The sequence below is a fragment of the Peromyscus californicus genome, unplaced genomic scaffold (genome assembly GCF_007827085.1).
Source record: "Peromyscus californicus insignis strain IS unplaced genomic scaffold, ASM782708v3 Scaffold_5__1_contigs__length_169319896, whole genome shotgun sequence".
Lineage (NCBI taxonomy): Eukaryota > Metazoa > Chordata > Mammalia > Rodentia > Cricetidae > Peromyscus > Peromyscus californicus.
The window spans coordinates 112977728-112994921 of NW_026294573.1; the positions used below are offsets into that span (position 1 = coordinate 112977728).

The 17194-nt window shown below is 37.2% G+C and overlaps 1 protein-coding gene across 6 annotated transcripts in view; it reads right to left on the reverse strand.

Moving 5' to 3' along the window:
- The window catches only part of Rngtt (RNA guanylyltransferase and 5'-phosphatase), a 217531-nt gene that overhangs the window by 64465 nt on the left and 135872 nt on the right, over positions 1–17194 (reverse strand). The gene's annotated exons all lie outside the window — the stretch shown is intronic.

Below are 17194 nucleotides of genomic sequence, written 5' to 3' on the forward strand. Positions count from 1 at the left end.
TTCTATATCTCAAAAAAAACTTCATGAAAATTTAAATACAGAACATACTTAATAATTCTAATAAGATTACTAGTGTTTCTAGAAATGAGGTGACAACACGATAATCAAAAATATATAAAAACTTACTTGAAGAACTAGTGAATACATCCTATACCATGTATTATAGATGATAATGAACTTAATTCTGTGCTAAAATTTTACCAAAAACTTGACATAAATATTCCTAACAAAATAATAGCTTTGACCCATGGTATAATAAAATATCTGTCACTGGAAAGCAGTGGGGTAAGGGCACTGATTATGGAGAGCTAGGTTAAAAGTCTGAGTACACAGAAGTTACAGCTTGTGTAAGGAGTAAAAGTCAAACTATATATGGTTTCATTCCCTAAATCATCCTTTCATTCATTAGAGATTCTATTCAGATCTCTAGAAAGTCCATTATATCATTTTGTTTTGTTTCTGTTTTTCCTTTAAAAAAAAACAATTATATGTGTATGGATACTTTGCCTACAAATATGTCTGTGCACCACATGCATGTCTGGTGCCCACTGAGGCCAACAGAGGGCCTCAGATCCCTCAGAACTTGAGTTAAGAGATGGTTGTTAAGCTCCTACATAGGCGTTAAGAATGAAACCTGGGTCTTTTGGAAGAGCAGCCAGTGCTCTTAAGTCCTGAGCTATCTCAGCAGCCCCTTATTTTCCTTTCTAAAAACAGTCTTCCTATGTAGCCCAAGGGGGCTTCTAATTCATGATGGCCTACCTCAGCCTCCCAAGTACAAGGATTATGGTCCTGTGTCAATCAGGGGTCTATCATTTGCACTGAAACTCCAGGTGGGTTTGGTTTTGTGGTGCTGGGAATTGACCTTAGAGCCTCAATATAAAGGCAAGTGCTCTCTATAGAGCTATATTCCCAGTCCACATCAAAACATTATAAATGAAGAAATACTGCCTTTAGAACTTTGGAATGATTAAAGAGAAATCATCAGTGGAGTAAGCTATGGAAGGACATAAATACTAACCTTAATGTGGGGAACTATGAAGTTGGCCTGGCCTAGCTGCCTTGAGATGCATGTGTCACAGGTTTTTCCATGGCTCCTGGGGCACAATGTGCCTTTCCAGTTCCCAAGAGACTGATGCACTCCCTCAGGCAGTGAAACATTCAGGCCACTTTGTGTTTCTCTGTTTGTTTCCTTAGAAATCAAGGAAGCATGGAAGCTTAGCAGGGCAACTGGTCTTAGACATTACTCTCTTGTGTACCCTGCATGGCTTGCAAATGTCATTCTATCCCAGCAACTACATTTGTATTGATCCTGGCAATTGCCACTATATTCTGTTGCTGATAAAGGTATAAAGAGTCTGATTGCTCTCAATAAAATTGTCACAACCTCTGTCTTGCTGTGGCCCCTCCAACCCGCCTGGTTTAATTTTTTTTTTTTTTTTTTTTTTTTTTGGTTTTTCGAGACAGGGTTTCTCTGTGTAGCTTTGCGCCTTGGTTTAATTTTTCATATGGTAAAAGAGTGAGATATGGTATAGTGCCCATGCTTACTTACCAGGCCAAGGTTACCTGATATGGCCATGAAAAATTAAACCATATCAGGTAACCTTGGCCTGGTAAGTAAGCATGGGCACTATACCATATCTCACTCTTTTACCATATTTATTTTTCCTAAAAGACATATAAGTAAATGAACATATAACTTCAGTTTTAGTATTTCTATATGGAGGGAAAGCCTGTATTTCACACTCCAAATCTCTATGTACAGACATATCTAAGAGCCTACATGAAATTAACCGCTTTTTAAGACAGCTAACAGCACAGAAATGAGCTGCAGGATAACTATACATTAGTAAACAAGTGCCAATTCAAAGCAAGCCAACAGAACCTTCTCAGTGTGCCATACTGACATAATCACAGAAAATTAGAACACTCAAGACTATTATAACAATCTCCTTTTTGTGCTGTTTGTTTTTGGCTTTTAAACAGAGCTATGGAGATCTCACTTCATAGTCCTGAGGTATCCTGGAACTTTCAACTGCACCAGGCTAACTCCACCTCCAAGTGCTAGGTTAAAGATGCATCACTGCAGGACCTGGCATAACCGTCTCTTTACAATTCAAATTCATAGCTTAAAAAACTCTACTTCAGGAGTTTTAGAATCCACATTTATTAACAACTTTTCTGAAACTAGAACATTTCTGATACTAGTGGACTCTTGAGTTGTCACTGGAGACAGATGTTTGTGTGATTCTTTCCACTGGTATGGACTACCTAGTGAGATTAAGAAAGCAAACATCTTGCCGGGCGGTGGTGGCGCACGCCTTTAATCCCAGCACTCGGGAGGCAGAGGCAGGCGGATCTCTGTGAGTTCGAGGCCAGCCTGGTCTCCAAAGCGAGTTCTAGGAAAGACGCAAAGCTACACAGAGAAACCCTGTCTAGAAAAACCAAAAAAAAAAAAAAAAAAAAAAAAAGAAAGCAAACATCTTAAAAACATCTTAAAGCATGAAATAGGGCACAGTTTCAGTCTCCTCAAAACTGTCTCTGCTCCTTTTATCCTTAGGGACAATAAAACACACTAACAGAACATTAATAGTAGACATACACAATCCTGAATTAAACTAATTTAGCCAACTCCCTTTTTACATTTAGAATGTAAGTGATAATATGTCAATAATATACTATAAGGGACATGACTAAGGGCATTTCTTTACTGGATTTAAGTACAAACCTTAGGATATGTCCCCAAATCTCAACAATGAAATGAGAAAATTCTTAGCCATGCTTTGACAACTAAGAAATTCAACCAAGGGCTGGAGAGATGGCTCAGAGATTAAGAACCCTGGCTGCTCTTCCAGAGGTCCTGAGTTCAATTCCTAGCAACCACATGGTAGCTCACAACCATCTATAATGAGATCTGGTGCCCTCTTCTGGCGTGCAGGCATACATGCAGGCAGAACACTGTACACATAATAAATATATAAATAAATCTTCAAAAAAGAATAAGAAATTCAACCAAGAAAACCTTGCTGGAAGCAGTAGTGGTAACTAACAAATGTTCACAGAAAACTTGTTAAACCTTCTTTAAAAGTAAGAATAATCACTATTCATAAAAGGAGACAGTAGGAAAAGGAAGAGAATAAAAGCTGGCTGACATTTAAAAGCCAATAAGCTTCTAATTACTATATACGTGCATCTCAGGAAGTTTGCCAACATACTATTTAGCGTGCACCTCCCTTCCTTTAATTTGCTATCTAAAAACTACATTTCCTCAGCATTTTCTTAAATGTTGCCAGTTAGACTGTTTTTAACTTTAAAAAACATCTGTCATCTATTTTTCTTATCATATACCTCACTATCTCTACTTGAACAGGCCTTGCTGTTATTGTTTGTTTAAGACAAACAACACTGTACAGCTTTGGCTGGCCTGAAACTCACAGAGATCACCGGCTTCTGCCTCCTGAATACTGAGACCAAGGCTTGTGAAAGATACCATAACTGGCTTTGAGTAGTCTTAAATAAGTATTATAATTTAAAAGTCTTTTAAGAGGAAGATAATACGTTGGGAATATAAATTTCCATTTTTAACGTGAAATACTTCTTTAAATGTTCTTCCCCCCCCCCCCCCCCCCCCCCCCCCCCCCCCCCCCCCCCCCCGAGACAGGGTTTCCTCTTTGTAGCTTTGGCACCTTTCCTGGAACTCACTCTGTAGTCCAGGCTGGACTCAAACTCACAGAGATCCACCTGGCTCTGCCTCCCGTGTGCTGGGATTAAAGGCGTGTGCCACCACCGCCAGGCTAAATGTTCTTCTCTTTTAAAGGATTGTTTTACCATACCATATACATAATTATTGCCAAGTAATAAGTATCATTTACCATGACAAGGTGCTTGCACTTCTATACAGCAATCACATGTTTTCAATCTCCACAGTAAGGCACTAATTTAGCACTGACAGTCACATACATAGGTATTCTCTGAGACAGAAATTCTGGTTCATTCAAGTCCATGAAGTTGTTCTGCCCTTAAATTAGATAAACATCACCATGATCTTTATAAACTACTAATGGCCTCGAAAGTACTGAATCCTAACTAAATGCTTGGTAGTGTGGCTATCAAGTAGGACTCTTTCGAAAAACAGTGACAGACGAATAATGATGAAGGAGGGGATTCCTACTATAGCTTTTGAAGAACTAAAAATAGGTTAAAAAGTACTATTCATTTTACTTTTGATTTCCCAAACACAAATAGTAACAACTGTCTATACCAGAAAAGACCCCACATTGTTCCTACAAACACCTCTCAATAAAAGAAATGCAAACACTGTTGGGTAACAGAACAAACACTAAATGATCTTCATTCACTGTATCCTGACATCTGACACATACTGATTCATAACTGTGTACTGGAAGACACAGAAGTATCCCTTCAAAAAGCAATCAAGTGCAGCTACAAGGACCTCAAATTAAACATTTTAAAGAAAGATAGGTGTGGTAGCACACATCTGTAATCCCAGCATTTTGGATGCTGAAACAGAAAGATGGAGGGACATGCGGGGCAGTGCTAGAATGAGATCTCAAGGGGAAAAAAAAAAAAAACAAGAATCTAGTAATTCAAAATTGACTGTAGGGGCTGGAGAAATGGCTAAGCAGTTAAGAACACTGAATGCTCTTTCAGAAGACTCGAGTTCAATTCCCAGCACCCATATGGCAGCTCACAATCTTCTGTAACTCAAGTTTCAGGGGATCTGATGCTCTCCTCTGGCCTCTGCAGGTATCAGGCATACACATAGCATACATTCATACATACAGGCAAAACACCCATACACATCACTACATACAATCAGATATGATTTCAACCTCCAATAAAATACTTTGAAATATCATACAGTATTCTTTCATCTTTGTATACTTTTGGTACATGTATGATGTGTTCACATGTTTGAATGTGGTTACATCTGTATACAGGTACCTATGTAGAGGTCAGAGGACAGGTATGGGTCCTTCACTTCCACTTTGTTAGACAGGATCTGTGTGTTTCTAGCCAGCTGAGTTTTTAATTCGAAGGGACTTTACTGTCTCTGTCCTCCACTTTGACAGAAGCCCTGAAATCAGACACACACACACACACACACACACACACACACACACACACACACACACACACACACCCCAGCCAACACAAAGTATCATGAATATTATTTACAAAATATTCCCACCTCTTAAGTCTCACAGGTGAACTGAAATTTATTTAATGTAGAATACTACAGAGGATCAAAACACTACACAGTATTTACTTTAAAATAATTAATAAATTGATTTCTAATAAGACTATAAAGAGAAAAAAAGTACAAATCATCAGACCAGAATCTTTTTAAAAGATGGGTGGAGCAGGGAAGATGGATCAGGAGTTAAAAGTGCTTCTTGTTCTTTCTGAGTGCCAAAGTTGAATTCCTAGCACCCACACTGGGCAGCTCCATGGAATAAAATGCTCTCTCTTCTGGCTTCCAAGGGTACCTGAACACATGTGGTGTATACTTACATGGACAGACAGATACACACACACACACACACACACACACACACACACACACACACACACACACACATACACACACACACACAATCTTTATTAAAAATAAAATTTTAAAAGGAACAAAAACTAAAAATGCATTTTATGCATAAATACTTTTATATCAACAAGTTTCAAAATTCTGATTAAGAAAAATACTAGGAAAATACAAAAATAAACTGATGACTATAAAGTCCAAAGCTTCCATAAAGAAGAGCAAAGTTATGCTACATGCAGGAAACAATTGGACAAAATTATAGTATGTAAATTAAGCCAGAAAGACAAAATATTTTGTTTTCTCTCATTTGTGGCTCCTATATTTTATAAAGACATAAAATCATGACTGTATTATTTTTCTTTCATCATGTGATTTCTGTATTTTGTATAGTATAGATATTGTCTGGGAGGAGAAAGGGGACTCACAGGAAAGGAGAGAGAAAGGTAGGCAATATGCAAGGGATAACCTCAACATAAATACATACTTAAATAAAACATCCTTATGCAGCACAATACCATGTACAGTGACTATATATAATCCAAAGTTTTCAAAGTTAAATGTCTTCTTTGACTTATAACATTTAAAAATGTTTCTATAAAGAAAATAAAAGGTCTAGCTAGATTTACCATTAAATTCTACCAAACGTTTACAGATAAAATTAGCTCTAATCACACCTAAAAGAAGAAATATATTCTATTTTATTAGTATCAGCACAACTCTTGAAATCTGGATAAGAATAAAAAATATAAAAAATAAAAAGCAATCTTGGAACTGGCGAGATGGTTCAGCAAGCCAAAGCACTTAACAACACAAGTCTGCTGAGCTAAGTTCAAGCCCTAGAACCCCTGTAGACAAGGGAGGAGAGAACCAACTCTACAAAGTTGTCATCTGACAAATACACACACAAAGGCTGATAATAAATTTAGGAAGTGTAAAACTGATAAGCACTCATACACAGAAAGCAATCTTGATCAAGAGAAAATACAAAGATAAGTCATAGAAGGAGAGAAAAAGTTTGTAAAAGACATATCTGAGCTCTACTGCTGCAAATGTTTAAAAACCATACCATAAAGCAAAGTACTCAGAAATCTAACTACACTAAAATCAATAATTTCAAGGCTATGGATATAGCTTAGTTAGTGCTTACCTAGCCTGCACTAGGTCCTGGGTTTGAATCCCAGCACAGCATAAAACTGGGTACAGTGATTCATACCTGTAATTCTAACACTTTTATATTAGAGGCAGGTGGATCACAAGTTCAAAGTCATCCTCAGCTGCACAGCAAGTCTAAGGCAAGCCTGGGATATGTGAGGCTCAGTCTCAAAAGACAAAATAAAGATCTGCAGTGATGGCTCAGTTGGTAAACTGTGTGCCACTCAAACATAAGGACCTGAGTTTGACCGCTACAATCCATGTACAAAAGGTAGGTACAATCACATAATCATCTCAGAGCTAGAGAGATCCCTGGGATTTATTAATCAACCAGCCTCACATATTTGGCTAGCTCCAGGACAACAAGAGACCCTGCCTCAAAAAAGAAGATGGAGAACAATCAAGGGAAACATTGAACTTGAGCCCTGGTCTCCAACAAATGCATAAAAACATGCACCAATACATAGGCATGCACCCATATGCTGACACAAACATATATACACAAAAAACATTAATATTTAAAACATAAAGACAATTCCCATATAAAAACATAAAACATGCACATTAAACATGTAAAAAATTCAGACTTGCAATAAGAAAAAAATGTAAATTACAACAACATATATCTCATTTCTCACCTACCATACTGACAAAAATTAAAATGTACAAGCAACACATTCTGTAGGCAAAACTGCAGAAAGACCCTCATATATACTGTTGTTGGAAATGCAAACTAAAACAACCATTCAGGAGAGAAATTGGTCAGAATTTAAACACACACACACACACACACACACACACACCCAAAAAAAAAAAAAACCTATGACTGTACTTAGCCACTAATCTCCTATCTAACAATCTGTCTTGAAGGAGCTATACACCCCAAACCAAAACCACATAGACAAAGCTATATATTGCAATACTGCTTATAGTTTCCACATGTTGGTGGCATACATAGTAGGATGGTTAAATAATGATAAATCCACACAGTGAAGTAATAACACAGCTGTAAAAATGAATGAAGAAAATGTTAAAAGAATAAGCACAAAACAGCGCATACAGCATGCTACCCCCAGTACTCTTGGTAAAGAGGATGTTCATTATCAGTTCATTTGTACAAAACAAACAAACACAAGAAAACTAAAGCAGAAACTAACGAAGCTGGTTTCCCAGAGCAGGGTGTGCAAACGGGAGGAATAATAGAAGAGTGGGAGAGTGAATAAACATTTCTGTGAGCTCAGAATCAAGACAATAGCTCCTACACCAAAAAAACAAGCAAAATTACCCCCAAACAGAAATAATAGAAATATAAATAGTACAATAACCCACTTCAATGGGAGTAGATATGCAAAGAACTTAACTGAAAACCAGTATTTCAACTATATCCTATATGACCATAAACAAAAACTGGTTTTTGCTGTTTTATTTGTTTGTAAGTTGCTCAAGACAGGGTTTCATACCATCATCCTGAAACTCACAGCAATATTCCTCCCTCAGTCTTCTGAGTGCTGGGATCATATGCATGAGCCACCATACCCAGATCACATGTTGTGCCTTTTAAAAATTGTATTTATTTATTCATTTACTTGTTTGTGTGCGTGTTTGCTTGCAAGCACACACAACTGTGTATGGGCATATACACACATGTGACTGCACATATGTGGTGGTCAGAACAACCTTCCTTTATCATGTAGGCCCCAGGAACTGAATCAGAGTATCAAGACTGGCAGTTATGTGCTCTTACCTGCTGAACCGTCAGCCCCACATGTTGTTCTTAAGTTAGTAGATTTGTTTCTAGTTATTCTGAAAACATATTATATGGGGGATTGTCCATTTGCAACATAAAACTCTTAAGTTGAGGTTGGAGAGATGGCTCAACAGTTAAGAGCATTCACTGCTCTTCCAGAAGACCTGAGTTTGGTTCCCAGAACCCACGTCAGGCAGCTCATCTGTAACCCCAGCTCCAAGGGATCCAATGCCTCTAGCCTCCAAGGGCATTCGCACTCGCAGGTACCACATATGCACATAATAACAAATAATAAAAATATATTCTTAATGAATTTAAGTTGATTCTAATGATTCTAAATGGACAGCTGATTTGTTATTTCCTGTGTAAATGTAAATCAGAATAGTTTGAAAAACTGAGTTTAACAGCTAAGTCACTGAAATCATACAGTTCCCTATATAATTGGCTATTTAATAATGCTAAGAATTATTTTATGCCTTACCATACCTACAGAGAGGGGGAAATGGCTTACTAGAGGATTGAACTCCAATCTGAAATATCAGACATCACCATATTCGCCTCTCCTTGACACTAACCTCATGACACAAATCCCAACAGAATGAAAACAAACACATTATTTTATTACTGTGGAAAAAAAAGTATGTTATAGTGTTACTTTAACTGAGGTGAACTGTCTCACACATTGTAGACTGCTGTTAGTTGACTAAAGAGAGTACCAGATATAAATACAGTAGCACATAAAGAAAACCCTTATGGACCCCCCCCCCCCCCCCCGGCAGTGGGATTAGGATCTATCCCTGGTGCATGAGGGGGCTTTTTGGAGCCCAGTACCTATGGTGGGACACCTTACACAGCCTTGGTACAGGGGGAGGGGCTTGGACCTGCCTCAACTAAACGTACCAGGCTCTGCTGACTCCCCATGGGAGGTCTTGCCTTGGAGGAGGTAGGAATGGGGGGTGGGTTGGGGAGGGAAGCTGGGGGGACAGGAGGAGGGAAGAGAGGGGGATCTGTGGTTGTTATGTAAAATAAATGGAAAATTTCTTAATAATAATTAAAAAAAAAAAAGAAAAAGAAAAGAAAACCCTTATGGAAACAATTCTCAGAGAAGACAACAGAAATGTTTAAGCACATACCACATAAAACACATGTGTTAAAGGTGAGGTGTAGTGGGTAGTCATTCCAGCTTTGGTCTGGAAGTTCCAACCCCCATTGAGAATTCGGTAACTATCACGCCTACAAGGCGGGGCCAAGAAAGGGCCCTGAAGACACGAGATCCAGATGCGCCACCTTCTCTTGGTTCCTGGACCCTGGACGCTAGAGGTAGACCTAAGAGAGTTCTCCAGGGAACACCTCCGGACTGCCCTACATCTTCCCCAGACCCTGTAGCCTATCCCTTCATTTGTGAGTTACCCCACAAAATAAACCTCCTTTTTAACTACGTGGAGTGGCCTTAATAATTTCACCAATAGTGAGGTGAAGTTCATTTCCTGGGTTGAAAATGTCTGAATCTTGATACCAGTTTTTTCTCCTCTATCTTTGTTTAAAAGACCACCCTATATATTCTTTAGACAAGATTGTTGACTACACAGCCCTCCCTTTTCATTGAGTAAAAAATAAGATGTTGGAAAGCCATTCATGTAAGGGGAAAACACATAAGACATTCTAGAAACCAGATACAGTGAAATTCCAAAGAATGTATATCACCTATGAATCAATGTTTAGTTTAAATTATAGTACTATATGACATGATACAACTTGCTTCAATAATGGCTATGATTAGTCAAAGAGACAAATGCTGTTTTAAATCTCACAATGATTTAGACTGCTATAATGTATTCTATATTTTAAAGATCTCAACAATTCTGAATTTTAAGGGTAATTTCAGCTTCACAGAACTCTCCACAAAGTACTACTGGCTACCACATGAACTACAACATAATGTAAAATGTTCAATGTCTCACAGTTAGGATATACACTACACTGCACTTCACTCTACTACTAATTTTAGTCTGAATACTCCTGTTCCTGATATTACATATACATTATAGAAATACTGAACTATTTTTCATCACAAAACACTGACCCTTATTTTTAAAGTAATTATCACTTTCATGGCTATAAGTGGAAAGCAGCCCACTGAGTTATTTATTTATTCATTTATTTGTTTAATAATATTACAAGAATAGTCTTTTGTTCAAATAAAATAACTACTAACTAGCTACAATTTGTAAAGACCTTGAAGGAACTTTGTGCCTAGCTAAAAAGTTCATGGAAACAAATCTAAGCTGCAAATTCAGTTGGCCTTTCCTTTGGGGATCAGCTCCCAACACATTTACAAGTAATAATATTAAATGAGAACTATTTTAATTACTACAGATTTAGAAGTAACTGAGTAGAAACTCATAGAGGTGGTTTTAAGAATTTGGCTTATAAGTCAGATAGATCTCTGTAAGTTCAAGGCTAACCTGATCTATACAGGAAGACCCTGTCTCAAACACACACACACACACACACATATATATGATAAGAAAAGATAGTAAAGTATGAGGTAGTTCCACCTCAATACTATGGAAACTGTAACATTTCAGAACAAAATAAAATGATGAATGTTTTTTATACACACTAAAAGCGTAACAGTCCATCAGAAAGTAAATTAAACCAAGTGTGGTGACACATACCTTTAGTCTCAGCACTCAAAAGGCAGAGGCAGGAGATCTCTGAGTTTGGGGCAATCCTGAGCTAGCCAGGGCTATGTAGTGAGACCTGTTTGAAAACACAGAAACAAACCAACAAAAACCACAAAAGAAAGCATAACAGATTCAGCTGTCCCACCTGCCCACAGTACTAATCTTAAAAGGATCCAATACCCTCTTCTGGCTTCCAAAGGCACCAAGCACACATGTGTGCTGTGGATGATTGATTGATAAATAAAACGCTGATTGGCCAGTAGCCAGGCAGGAAGTATAGGAGGGACAGAGAGGAGAAGTCTGGGAAGTGGAAGGCTGAGGCAGAGAGACACTGCCAGCCACCATGATGAGAAGCAACATGTTAAGATACCGGTAAGCCACGAGCCACGTGGCAACTTACAGATTAATAGAAATGAGTTGATTTAAGATACAAAAACAGCTAGCTAGAAGCCTGAGCCATTAGGCCAAACAGTTTAAATAATATAAGCGCCTGTGTGTTTATTTTATAAGTGGGCTGCAGGACTGCTGGGGATTGGCGGGAGCTAGAGAGAAACTCTCCAGCTACACATGTGATACATGGCTAGGGTGAGGAAGAAATGGAGAAACCCTGTTGAAGAAATTCAGTTTAGTCTTAATTTTTTTCTGTTTTGCAGTACTGAAGATTATACCCAGGGCCGTGCACATGCTAAACAAAGACTCTACCCACAAAAGTCCACCTCATTCTGAGTGACTTTCTACTTGGAAATGATAGAAAACTTCTAGTAGTGGATAGCTGATAAATTTGTGTATCATATAAAACATACTTGATGGCACTGATTTGCACATGTTAAAATGGTTAAATAGCATCTCAGTTACTTCCGTCGCAGTGATAAAATATCCTGACAAAGTAGCTTAAGGGAGAAACAGTTTATTCCGGTTCCAAGTTTCAGGGTATAATCCACATGATGGAGAAGCTGAGGTCGTAGAAGCTTGAAGCAGCTGGTGGCATTGTGTCTAGTCAAGCCATTGTACTGCTCAGATAGCTTTCTCCTTTTTATTCAGTTCAGACCCCCATCCCTGAAATGGTGCCACCTATATTAAAAATGGGTGGTCTTCCACTTCAATTAACCTGATCCAGATAATCTCTAATAGGTTCCCAGAGGATCATTTCCTTGGTGGTTCTAGATGTTGTCACATTGACAATATTAACCATGACTAGTGGTAAATTCCATTTTATGTGTTTTTTTTTTTTTTTTTTTTTTTTTTTTGGTTTTTCGAGACAGGGTTTCTCTGTGTAGCTTTGCGCCTTTCCTGGAACTCACTTGGTAGTCCAGGCTGGCCTCGAACTCACAGAGATCCGCCTGGCTCTGCCTCCCGAGTGCTGGGATTAAAGGCATGCGCCACCACCGCCCGGTTCATTTTATGTGTATTTTAACCACCCCCCGACACACACATCAATACAACTTGACCAACAATTTTCAAGAGGTCTCTTTCTTCTTTCTTCTGGCTCTTTAAGCCAATCTCTTTCTTACATACTCTGTCTCTCTGTCTCTGTCTCTGTTTCTCTCTCTCATACATATACATATATCTGATATATGTAAATATATAAAATGAATATAACTACTTCACATTTAATGGATTTATATATAATGGATGCATAGACAGGCAGGCAGGCAGACAGACAGAGTGTTAGTTTCTTAGCTTTTTCTTCTTGTCTTGCTAAAATCTCTCCTGAAACTGCTAGATACCTTTCCGGAATTCAAACTTTTTTTTATTCAAAGATTTTTTTTTTTAACTTCTAATCTTTTTCCATTTTTGACAGTTAAGAAGGAGGGCTGTTACAAGATGAGCAAAGGACATTCTGAAGATGAGTCCACTGATATCAACCACAAAATGTACAGCATTTGCAGAAAGAGTCTACTCTGAGAGAGCTAACTCATTGTAGGGTTTGTAGATGCTTTCTGATCAGGCTATTCTGATGTTCTGAAAAGCTGATCATGGAGTGAGGCCAACTTCTAACTGTGGTGCTTATTAACTGCATGATAACAGGCAACTCATTTAACCCCTCTGTACTCTCAGTACTTTATAAGATATATTGGCAAATCATACTTTGCAAAGATGTTTTAAGTATTAAGTAAAATAAATATATATGGTTAGTTTATATTTAAATTGAATTACATTAAAAGGTCAGTATATGCTCTAAAATATATATTTAATAAGGAAGAAAAATTAGTTGCTTCATATGAAATACTGGAGATTATGGTCAATGATAATATTGTTTAAGATTAATTTTAGGCAAGCTCTCATATTCTGACCTTAAACTCACAACAATTCTTCTGTTTCAGACCCCTATGTGCTGCTATTACAAGTCATGAGTCAGCTATCACGACCATTTTAAGAGCTTAAAATTATAATCTTGTCAGAATCCATACAGTACATACAGGTTTGATATATGAAAAACAAAAACTAGAGAACCCAGAAACACATAACCTAAAGAACCTATAAACATGAGTTTATGGTCATCTAGGGCTACAGGTAAGATCATATCAAAAAGAAAAAAAACTGGGAAAAAAATAAAAGGGAATGATGAGACTTTTAAAATAGCTAATTAAACTTAATTTAATGAATAAATTAAAGTTGTGGGCTAGCACCTGAGTGGCAGAGACAGGGGTACCTCTATATATGAGTGTGAGGCTAGCCTAGTCTACATGGTAAGTTCTAGACCAGCCAGGGCTACATAGTGAGACTTTTTCAAACACAGAATTTATAATATCAACTCTCTAGTAAAGTGTCTCATACATGGCAAATGATCAATGGCTACTTGATACATAATCTAAAGGGAACAGAAGAATTTTTTTAAAAAGTAACCTTAGAAGCTAGTGTGCCCTTTTCGGTGACTAGATATAAAGAAAATTTCTATGTAGATTACTTTGTCATAAAATATTTTGATACATGAGCAGGATGTGATGATGCACACCTTTAACCCTGGCACTCAAAGGGAAGAGGCAAGAGGATGGATGTCTGTGAATTCCGGGCAGCTAATACATATCAACTTCCAGGCCAGACAGAGCTACACAGTAAAACCCTCTCTCAAAGACAAACAAACAAATCAATACAAAAAATACAAAAAAAAAAAAAAAAGAAAGCTAAAGTTTCAACTGCAAGCTAACTAAGGTAAAGGCAACATGGGTCTCGGGAAACCTAAAGGATTTGTATAGAAAAGATAGCAAATGACTTATAAGTACAAATACAAAGCTTAACAGAATTCATGAAATTAATTCATGAAAAATTAAAAAATGTTGCTATATTATATGCTTAGCTGATAGTAAAACATCTTGGCAATGTAACCAACAAACATTTTGCAGATGTTCTGATTATGGTGAGAGTGGTCAGGGTTAATTATCTCTAGGATGAAACTTGAATATTCCACTTCATTTCCTCAAGTTTAGTTATGCTTATAGTGCTTGAAGCTCCAAACCTTTTACTTTCTAGCGGGTAATATTTAAAATAGTTGATAAGTTTGAGTCTGTCTAAGAGTAGAATCTGTTTATAGAATCTGATGTGAAAGACTGGGACCAGAGTCAGGTGGGCTATAGACAAGAAAAGATAAGTCAGGGCTTCAGTTAACTACCCAAATGCTAGTTTCCCTTGATTCCAAAAACATAAAAGTCATTTCTATTAAAAGGAGGAGGAGGAGGAGGAGGAGGAGGAGGAGGAGGAGGAGGAGGAAGAAGAAGAAGAAGAGGAAGAGGAAGAGGAGGAGAAAAACAAACAAACAGCAAGTGTCATTAAATAAATTTTAGGACTGATACAAACCTTGATCATGTCACCATGGAACTGACACCATCACTAAACAGGGCATCAATGCACTGAAAAGTCTGTATTGCGTGGTAAACTAAGGTAAGACAATGTGTTGCTTCTAACAGATTAATTTTAGAAAAGTTGAGGTATCTTTACATTTTATTGTGTAAGGTATAACTTTTACCATAAGCTATAAACAGTGGCTAGCAAATAAAAGATTGTAATAAACTGATCTGTAACACATAATTTAGAGATGGATACAAGTAACTGTCACTCCTACTGAGAATAGCATTAGTGGATTTATCAGACAAGGAAGGCACATTGTTATGATTATGTAATTTAAACAGCTCCAAGCAGTAATTTGAAATTTAAAACACTGCATTAAACTATTCTTTAATTATAATTCTATCATAATACCTGGAAATGGTAAGCATAATGTTTTCAATTATTTTCCTAAGCAAAAATATAAGCTAGTAAAGCAAATATCAAGGAACCTTAAAATAAAATTTAACAACTTCCTATGTCTACAAGTCACAAATAAGCGTGCATGGTTACTGGGGGAAAACATTTCTGAAATATTATTCTATACCATTCTATTCTATCTTTGAAGCAGAGTCTCTTTCTAAAGCCTTGGCAGGCCAGGAACTGTGTATGCCAAACTACCCTTGTACTAGCCTTGTGGCAATCTTTCTACCTCCAACTGCTGATATTCATATGTATGTGTGTGTGTATATATATATATATACATATATATATATATATATATATATATATATATATATATCATCACACTCAGTTGAAATTAGGCAGTTGAAATTAGGTTTGTCATTACTAGGGGGATACTAAGAGATTGAGAATTTAGTAATCTAAAGTGAAACATCCTAGAGAAAAATGTCAAATTTGATTTTATCTTTTTTTTTTTTGCTGTAACTAAAATAATCCAAAATACTTTTTTCCCCCTTAGAGAAGATGCAATATTGTTTATCACCTACCTAGCTAGAAATGTAGCCCCTAAACTACATGTCAAATTACTATTTGGTGATGGTGATCATAGTTTAATCATAATTTAAAAAGCAGCCTAAAGAATGGAAATGTCAAATTTCAAGGTTACTGAAAAAGACTGAAGAGTAGAATAGTTTTAATTATAACCATCCTTAGCTATGAAAAGCACTATTATAAAAAACAACCTCATATATATAATACCTTGGAATGAACTATCTAAGGATTCTATCTATGTTGATAAGAAAAAAGGACCACCAATATAATGGGTTCCATTTAAACAACTGATTTCTCAGACATTTTCTCAGGGGAGACAACACCAACCTCTCACAAGTGTCATGAGGACTATGACAAGAAAGGAACCCATTTTTGCAAGTACTATAAGCCACAGTTAACACATAAGAGATAACCATTAGAGGCTGGAGATGGATCCAGGATTATTAAGAGCTCTTCCAGAGAGTTTGGTTCCCAACACATGTCAAGTGGTTCATAACTACCTGTAACTCCAACTTCAGGGGATCTGAGGCCTCAGGCCTCCGAGAGCACTGGCACTCACAAGCACATACCTACAAGTGTTAGACACACACCTATGCATAATTAAAGACAAAATCTCAAATAGATAAAAAGAAATAATAGTCTCTTTATAAATTTTAGAGAACTATCTGATATGTTGTTTAACTTTCCTTCTCTATAACCACTTGTCATTCCTCAAGAGTGCTTTGTAAAATGAACCGGAAAACTAGGTCACCAACCCAGGTTACTGTGATGTAAGAATACATACAAAGATCTGGAAATTAAAAACAAACCCTGACTGCACCAAGGAAAACACAGTGGCACTGAAAGGAAGTGTTCCTGCAATGATAAAAACATAAAAAGCTAGACATGGAAGTGTACACTACACATTTTTAATTCCAGTACTCTGGAGGAAGAAGATGGGATTTCTGGTAATTCAATACCAGCCTGGTCTACATAGCAATTTCCAGGCCAGCAAAGTCATACAATGAGAGTCTCAAAACAAAACAAAACTACTTCAATAATATAAACTATAAACCATGCAGTAACTTCTCTCCTCATGCAGTTCCACTTTCTGCACTCTCAGTTAGTTACCTGTACTCTGAAAATACTAATGGTCATGTAAAACTTGTACCATGGTCTCTATGTGGTAGCTCAAGAGCCACAGCTCTACATTGTTCCAACAGATTTGTTTGTGTTGTTGCTCCAAGACCACCAATGGAGTAGGGCCTTGGTTCAGAGGGCAGGCACCACATT